The sequence below is a fragment of the Hibiscus syriacus genome, unplaced genomic scaffold (genome assembly GCF_006381635.1).
Source record: "Hibiscus syriacus cultivar Baekdansim isolate YM2019G1 unplaced genomic scaffold, ASM638163v2 tig00111952_pilon, whole genome shotgun sequence".
NCBI classification, from domain to species: domain Eukaryota; kingdom Viridiplantae; phylum Streptophyta; class Magnoliopsida; order Malvales; family Malvaceae; genus Hibiscus; species Hibiscus syriacus.
In genome coordinates, this window is record NW_024063220.1 from 768,558 (window position 1) to 778,298 (window position 9,741).

Consider the following 9,741-nt stretch of genomic DNA (forward strand, 5'->3'; position numbering starts at 1 on the left):
TTTAAGTTCTCTGATCTTTCGTTGTGCATCAAAGTTCCTTGGCTGATCTCACTAGAATTTGGCATTATTATTCATAAGATTAGCACCAGCTTGCCTGTGCCAGTTGAGTATTGGGGATGTTTTCTGAACTCTAGAGTCTTAAAACATTAATTCCAAATAAATAAATTACATTCATTTTCTCATCTATATCGTGATTATAATTGGGACATTGTATTCATTTCCATGATGAAGACCCTTGAAATGCTAGAGAAAAAAGAGAAAGTACTTCTGAAAAAGGCTGCGGCAGAGGTCGAAAAGGCCAAGGAATTCGCCAAAGCTAGAAACAAGAGAGGTATGGTTGCAATGCCTATGTTATGCACAAATATTTTTTGTTTTCCTAGTGTTGCACGATTTTCTAGTTTTGATCGTTTGTCTCTCATGTCAAGTTTTGGAACTTTCTGGCTTTTGATGTAGTAAATATGGTAGTTTTCATTATTAATTTCTTACAGAGAATGTTATCCCTGATGAAACAACAGGACATATTAGACTGAAGATGCCCCAAAAGGAAAAAAAATGAATGAGACAAATGTTTTGAAACCATTGTGAATTTTTGTCTTTTGTTTTCCAATAATGTGAGTTCTTAATGTTCTTTGGCCATTGAGTCATGTTCTAATGCCAGATTAACATTAACATGCTAAGGTGTGATTCTGAATTTCTGATGTGTAATGTGCTCATGTCATGTGAACACATTCGAAGATCTTGTCTGTGTGAAACAATGATTAATAGTTTATTTTTATCATTTATCTAGAGATTTTGAACTTAACTAAATTAATGCTGGATATTTTTATTGCAAAGTTTATATCGTTTACCCTTAGTATTCATTTCATGCTACTTTTATCCAGCGGATATACAGTGCTTGAAGAGGAAGAGACTATATGAACAACAGATAGAGCAGCTCGGGAACTTCCAGCTTCGTGTTCATGATCAAGTGAGCTTTGGTCATTTTTGAGGATATTTTTTCTTCCAAATTCTTCTGTTGGTGTCTGCTATAATTATTTGTTCATATCAACCTATACAGATGATAATGTTAGAAGGTGTTAAAGCCACAACCGAAACTGTAGATGCATTGAGAACTGGAGCAGCTGCACTGAAGGCAATGCAGAAAGCAACGTACGTACATATTTATCTGTATTGTTAGCTGAGAATTTGCTTTAAACTTGCAATCTGTGCCATGTATTTAGCTGTTGGTACTTATTCTTGGACCTTCATGAAACACTATTTTACTGAAAGTATCTATCTTTACAAGAACATAGATGATGTCGACAAAACAATGGACGAGATCAACGAACAAACCGAAAACATGAAACAGATTCAAGAAGCACTATCAACCCTATTAGAGCTGCAGCTGATTTTGACGAGGTTATTACTTTTAGTCTCATTCACTCATCTTCTCTTATCAACTCCTACTATGTATCCATGTTTAAATATATCATGTCTACCATTTATACATATCGAGCAATGAGTCGAAAACTTTTGATGCTGTAGGATGAATTGGAGGCAGAACTGGAAGAACTCGAAGGTGCTGAGTTGGAAGAACAGCTTCTCCAACCCACAACAACAGCTCCTGCAGCACCGGTGCAGGTACCTATTGGCAAGCAACCGGCTCGTCCCATTCCTCAAAAGCGCACGGCCGAGGAAGATGAACTTGCGGCATTGCAGGCTGAGATGGCACTTTGAGGTAATTCATTCTTATTTCATTTTGTTGCGAGGGAGCTAGAACGAATGGGAAATAACATTTGGGCCCGTTTGGTTCACGGTATAATTTATTCCTAGGAGGAATGTTTTTTTCCTTGAGGGATATACCCACGTTTGGATGGATATAATTACCAAGTGCCAGTAATGAATTAGTACCAACTGTGTTTTTCTTACCGTTCTCCCAGGAATATCTATTCCCCCGCTTCCCTTAGGTATTTAATTATTCCCATCATCGTTGTCTAAAATAACCTTCTCTCCATAAGCTTTCTTCTGCAAAGGGAAGAAGTCTGCTTCTGCAAAGGGAAGAATTCTTCTTCTTCGGTTTGGCGAGAGATAATTTCACTCACCAAAAGAGATATTCAACTGGAGGCGGCGGAGGTTTACCTGTAAATAACTACGATGCCGCCGATGGCGGAAGGAACCGTGGATTTCCCGGAATGCCTCGTGGGAGGCATATGCACAAGTGGATTTCTCGGAATGCGTCGTGGATTTCCCAAATTCCCGGTGGCGAAAGATTACAATTCTTTGCGGCTTGGTTACGATCCTCGTCTTGCGCGGCATAATCGACGTCTGGAATTTGGGGAGCTCAGAAGCACAAGCCATCAACCAAAATCTGATCGAAGAAACCAACCGGATCCTTGTTGAAATCCGCTCCTACTCCGACCCTACAGACCCGGATGAACCTGAGTTCAATCCTAACGTTACATACACTCTCAGACCTAAATTTCGGACTGGGATCAGCAGCGAAAGGTTTGGCTTTCTGAATTCCCTAATTTTGTTAATGGAAAAGCTCGAATGTTGCTCATCACTGGTTCACCCCCAAAACCTTGTGATAATCCTATCGGGGACCATTATTTGTTCAAGGCGATAAAGAATAGGATTGATTATTGCAGGCTTCATGGGATTGAAATTATTTATAACATGGCTCATTTAGATACGAAATTGGCCAGTTATTGGGCGGAATTGCCACTGATTATTAGGTTAATGTTTTCTCATACTGAACTCGAGTGGATTTGGTGGATGGATAGTGATGTTTTTTTACGGATATGGTGTTTGAGATTCCATTGTCCAAGTACGATAAGCATAATTTGGCTATTCATGGCTACCCCGATTTACTGTTTGAGTAGAAGTCATGGATTGCATTGAATACATGGAGTTTTATGTTTAGAAATTGCCAGTGGTCATTAGATTTGCTTGATGCGTGGCAGTCGATGGGGCCTAAGGGTCCAATTCGTGATGAGGCCGGGAAGGTTTTGACTGCAAATTTGAAAGGGAGGCCGACATTCGAAGCCGATGATTAGTCGGCTTTGATTTACTTGTTGCTTTCGCAAAAGGATCAATGGATGGACAAAGTTTTCATTGAAAATCAATATTATTTGCATGGTTATTGGGCAGGGTTGGTTGATAGGTACGAAAAGATGATGAAGAAATATCATCCGGGATTGAGAGAAGAGAGGTGGCCAGTTGTGACTCATTTCGCTGGCTGCAAGCGCTGTGGGAGTTACGGAGATTACTCTGTAGACAGGCGTTTGCGCAGCATGCAAAGGGCTTTCAATTTTGCCGATAACTAGGTGCTTAAGCTTTACAGATTTAGACATAGGGGATTGTTAGGCCTCAACATTAAGAGGATCAGGGATGACACGATGTCTCCTTTGGAGATTGTTGATCAGCTCGACATCTGTCGTTCATTGAATGGAAAAACCGAATCAAATAGCTAGTGATTGAAACATGTATTAATCACATCATATAGGTAATGTAGTTCCTCAGGTGACAAGCCAACTTCAGTTGCCATACATTTCATCTTGGTTGGTATAATCATATTGAATTCAATGAAGAGTTATTGTGTTCATGTCTTATTCGTCGAGATGCGAAAGAGGGGTAATAACGAAGAGGGAAACATAATTTATGCCGATAACTAGTCGTTTAGAATGTTTAGTTTGTTATTATCATTTACTCTGATCGAATCATGTACATTTCTTCAGGTTCTCGAGTTCTACAACGTAGTGAGATTTAGTGTCTTTTATTATTACCTCACTATGTTGGGATGAACAACGCATTCCTGGCTCTGGTATGCATTTGTTATATTCTTGCAATGTTCTTTTATCAGTTCATAGCTTATATATACTGAAATGGTGCCACTGTGAACTGTAATGCTAGAGCCATACAAGGTTTCAAATTTCGTTTTATTTCTCGGGTTTAGTTTCAAAAAATCGAAAGACTGCTCATTTAACTGCAAAAGTTCCTCGAATATTGATTTGAACTTGTCACTTTAGAGGTTAAGAGCCACTACCTGAGGTTTCGTCTATTTGTTCATTCTGATGTATAGCAAGAGCTAAATAAAAATGAATTTTATCAGATTTAAATTTCCCATATATTAAATTTTTCTCGAGTTCAAATTTTCTCAAACTCGAATCAACACTTACAAACTCTTGGGTTCAAGGTTGCTTCGCCGGCTCTAGTTATATTTAAATAAAAATGAATTAACATTAGCGTAAATTAGTTTTATATGCTTGTATAATTGATCTTTGCATTCAGCAAATCTGACATAATAACTCTTATAAAAGTTTAAATCATTCAACAATGATCATATCAATCAAGGAAAGTATTACTATTTTTCTAAACATATATTGAATGATGAATTATTTTCACTTATTAGTTGGAGATGCTTAAATTAATCAAAACTCGAAATACATGATTTATGTAAAAAATAAAAATAAAAAGAATATCTGCTATATTTATCTTCGGTAAATTACAATTGCATAAATTTACAGCAGTGAAAATCATTGATTTTGTTTATTTCTTTCTTTTGGTACAAAGCTATGAATGTGTGAGATCAATTTATGCCTATGAGTTAGACTATAACATAAACAATGACAATTTTGTAAAATATATATTCCAGTAATTTTTATTTCTTTAACCAAACATTGTAATCTTACATTCCTGCCAAACAAACCAAACAAAGTAATGTAACATTCTCAGTAATGTGTTAGGAAATGTTACATTCCGGTAATCTTATTCCCAGAGGTAATCTTATATTCCGTGAATCAAACGTACCTTTGGTGTTTAGTTCCCAATCAATGGGCATTTGATCAATGTATTAAATTTGTCTTTATATTATCATGTTTGTAATATATTTTCGTAATTACCTTAATATATTAAAATGAAGCTCAAATCGAAAAAAGAGTTTATGTTTGATAATTTGTGTAATAATTATTATAATATGTTACTGATTACGATTATATTATAGTAATTATTGTAATATATTAAATTTACCGTTTTATGTTATCGGATTTATCATATGTTGTGGTGATCATCACTATACTAAAAATGAAACTAACATGTGAAAATGTTTCAATTCTTTTTATGTTATTAATTATGATAGATTAAATTATAGTTATATACTATTCAGTAATTATGGTAATATATTCTATTAATGAACTAAATATTTTATTGATTAGGTAATTAAAATTTTAATTTACTGTAAATTGAAATTGTCGACGTGATAATTGAATAGGTTTATACGATAACACGTTTGATTTTTTTATTATTCAAGTATTTGATTAGTTCTAGTTATAATTAAGATAATAATAAATTTGATGTTTATTATTTATATATTTAATTTTACTTAGAAATAATTAAATAAAACTTGTGATCAATAAGGCTATCAAATCCACAATATTGCAAAATGGGATAAAAGAGGATCAATGGATTTTTTTTTTTTTTTTTTGAGGATAAGAAGAAAGTCATTCGAACAATGTCAATGGCATCAAGGACAACAGAGTCTGCAATATAACAGGGATAATCGTTAACAAACCTTATAGGATCTCCACTAGAAAAGGCAAATTTAGCAAGCTCGTGTATTCAAGGGAAGAGTTGAAATATCAATGGAAGAACAGAACTACGCTATCCAGCCCAAAGTCTCTAGAGATTGATTAGAAGAAAGGAGATAATGGGTAAACTGAATTCCAGTCACTTTACGGTAGTTATTTGTGTCAAAATACCATAAAAATATATACAAATATATTTTGTTCTAATAATCATTTATTTTTCATGTCTTTTATACTAAAATAATATATAAAAATATCTCAAATGGACACAATTTTAACGGGATGATTATTTTGCTTCTACTTTAAATGTACAGGGAGCAGTTTGCTCAATTTCTTAATAGAGGGACCAAAATGCAATCTATAATTTAGTATGGGGCTGTTGTGGTACTTTTAACATATACAGAGTTATACATCAATACTTACTATACTGTGTACATAATTTCATACATCAATTTAATTCTAAAATTGTTGATGATACATCATTATTCGATTAATCGATAACATGAACATAACTACTAAACATAGGAATGACCATGTCTATGGCTTAATTTAATTTCAAGTCCTCATCTTTTAAGTTAGTTAAATTAAGTTTTCCCTCAATTTTTGAGTTAATTATATTTTAGATCCCCGTTAAGCCTTGCCTCCCTAAATTTGTTGGTTTAGTTACTTTCTAGGTCACTGTCAATTTTCAATTTATTCAAATTAAGTCTTGATCTTCCTTTTTGGTTTAAATATTTTTTAAGTCATAAATTTTTGAAATTATACAAATTAAATCCTAGCCACCTTCCTTATTAGAATACTTTTATGCAGGGACAGAATTACAGAGGGAGTGGGAGGGGTTGTGGGCCCCCCAACCGAGCAAACTTTTTTTACATTTAATTTATATATATAATTTAAATAATTATGGGATAATGATGAAATTACCCCCTAACATAGGAAAATTATACTTTATCCTCTTCAAGGAGAAATCCTGGCTCTGTCCTTGTTTTTATGTCCTTGTTGATATCAAAATTAAGCAGTTTGACCCACAATATTTTATCTTAATTTCATCCTTATTGATGAAACCTAAAATATATGTATTATCGGTATATCAAATATTTTTTGAATAATCTAGGGACTGGAATGATTATAAGGAAGTATACGTTTAGAATTTTTCTTAGTCTCTTATTAATATATACACTTTTTATAAACACGACTAGTAGAACCCGGATCTTCTAAGAAAAAATAATATTCATCATTCAATAGATTCATTGAATATAAATCTGATCATATGTGTGTAGTAAAAAGGAAATCAGCCCCAAATCAATATAATGCTTAATCATATCCCCTCTTCCTGAATTATATTATATCATAACTGCCTGCTTCGGAAAAGTCCAAAGATAATGTGTAGTGAGTGGTTTCCATCAAAGTCCCCCCCAAATAGCCTTTTTGAATAATATTTTTTTCTATAAAGGGACTGTTTTGAGAATAACTAAATAAAGCCAAATCTGCTTGAACAAAACCTAACAGTCTGTTCAAACCCATCGGATAAGTTTGGTTTGGTTCTATTATATATTTTAAATGTTTCCAAAATGAAACCATTAAACACATGAAAGCGACAACCTTCTCTTCCGGCTATTCACACTTCATCAGTACCCTTTTTCTTAATTTTTAAGTGTACTTTCCTTTGTGGTTTCAGGGTTTGAATAACTATTTATATTTGATTTTACTGGTTGATTAATTTAATTTAATTGGTATCAAGAGTATTTGTCGACGGTCGTTTTCGTCCGAGTGATGACCGTTATTATATATATGTGTTATTATATATAATAATATCATATTATAAATATTATTTATAAAGTTCGAAGGCCCGATTTACAAAGTGAGGCACACAGGCCCGATTACAAGGCATACAAACCCAAAGGATCTGATCCAGGCCCAGCAACCTGAGCCAGACCCGATTCCATCAAGCCCACATATGAGAAGCCCCACCAGCAGCTAGGGTTTCCATCAACTGTTACAGCGTCGCACAGCTCTCCACCGTTCTATTCAGAGGCAGATCCAAGGGACTAGAAGCCATCCAACAGAAACCCTAGGGTATCATTGTAACCAGAGGGTCTATTCCGGCCACCGCCTCTGTCGCTCCAATCGAAGGCTGCCATGATGTTTATCGCCTCTCCATATCTCACTAGAGCACTCCATAAGCCTCTAGAAGACAAACACATACCGCACAACGCATCAAGCTAGGGTGAGTCATCACAGTAGGTCCGATAACTCACCGGGGTACTCCTCTTTAAACATTATAAACAGAGCATCGTTGAGGGCTATATAAACCCTCATCACCTGTACAATAAGAAAACCACAACAGACAGCAAGAGAGAAAGAACGAAGCGAAAGCACAACAAATAAAGAGAAATAGCAACAATAAAGGGCAATAAATCAACGCAAACAACAAAAGGAAAACAGTAGAGAAGAGATCGAGAGCACTTACCATCGCCGAAACCCAAAGGTCGTCAGAAAGTCCCAGATTTAGGCTTATTGAAGGGTTTTTTAGTAAAAAAAAGGGGCTCGTATTTGAAACGAGGGTGTTCGGATCTACGTTTTGGGTAGGTTTGACATTTTCCGGCCACCGGCGGCAGAATACGGCAGAACAAGGTGGTCGTCGGTGGTGGCTATCCCTCATACGAGGAATTTCTAGAGAGGGTTGATAGCCTCTCTCTCTCTAAAAGAGAGAGGAAAAAGAGAGTGATATCTCTCTTTGGACCGATTATAGGGCTTAAATACCCTCTCCCGAACGACGTCGTTTTAGGGAGGGTATCTTTGTAATTTTTGCATGGTTAAACTACACTCGTAGTCCCCCTGATTTGTAAGCCTTTCAATTTGGTCACGAAAATAGGTTCATTCGTATTTTAATTTGGTCTCTTAATTTTATTTATTTATGTTTTAGTCCTTACCATATTAATATACATATTTTAGGTAAAATTATGTATTTAGTCCTTAAATATTAATAAATTTATATTTTAATCCCGTATTAATAATTTAGGGTAAATTACATAATTGGTATATAATTTTAATATCATTTCAAATTAGGTTATTTAGTTTTATTACTTCATATTTTAATTATTAATAATTAGTGTATTATATAATTAATTAATGTTTACATTTTTAGATTATTATTTTACATAATTTGTAATTATAATAATATTATAATAGTATTAATAATATTTATGTTAAATATTTAGTAATTATTTTAAATTATTCATAAATTAGTTTAAAGAACAAATTTATAATTACTGCAAAGACATTTAATTAATAAATACAGGTACCAATTTTGGGCGTTGTGGGGATGCTAATTCTTTCCCATACGTAACCGACTCCCGAACTCATTTTTCTGGTAAGCAGACCCGAGTTGTATTATTTTAATAATATTCTTAGGAATTTTTATTAAAATAATATGACATTTTGGTGATCAATCTCACCATATAAAAAGATTGGCAGCGACTCTACAATTTGGTGTTTAATTTGATTCATGGAAGATAAGTACTTACTTTTTCGAAACTAGTTACACCGTCTGGGGTGTACTATTTGCACTCTCCGTCGATAGGGTAGAGAAACGTCTTGACAGCTTGGCGACTCTGTTGGAAATTTTTTTAAATGAGAGTCCAGCCACCAATTTATTAATTATTCATCTTTGCAGTAAATAATAAATTTGTTTTGATTTTTGTTTTAATTATTTTTATTATTTTACTAAGTTTTGTTTTTTATATGTACAGATTTAATTTTGGGTCATTAAATAATAGGTTGTATATTATTTTATTTTTTTTGTTATGCTTTTCCTCACCTACTATGCACTGCATTCATGATATGAAGCTAAAACCATGCTCTTATCCTATTTAAGTGAATGAGAAACTATTCCATCATGCGGTTTTCACCTCCGTATGGGATAGAGGACCATTCTTTGAGCTCACACCTTATGTTCCTCGTTTGGTTTTCACCTCTGTATGGACATAAGGAAGTGTGTTCCTTCGAATTGAACTTAATCTGAAAGTCTGTAATAGACCAGGATTGAGGGCTTGGCAGTCCAAGGGGACACTAACAAAGGATAATTCGTTGACCCTTTTACTCTATAACCAAAACCCAACATATAATAAAACCTAGAACTAGAGTCTAGGTGGAGCCTAACCTGATTAAGTTTCGTAAT

General features: G+C 34.3%; 2 pseudogenes; both read left to right on the forward strand.

Annotated features, from left to right (window-relative positions):
- The first annotated feature begins 222 nt into the window (after positions 1–222).
- On the forward strand, positions 223–1,738 carry LOC120173449 (annotated as a pseudogene).
- Positions 1,739–1,982: 244 nt separating this feature from the next.
- On the forward strand, positions 1,983–4,023 carry LOC120173461 (annotated as a pseudogene).
- The last annotated feature ends 5,718 nt before the right edge of the window (positions 4,024–9,741 follow it).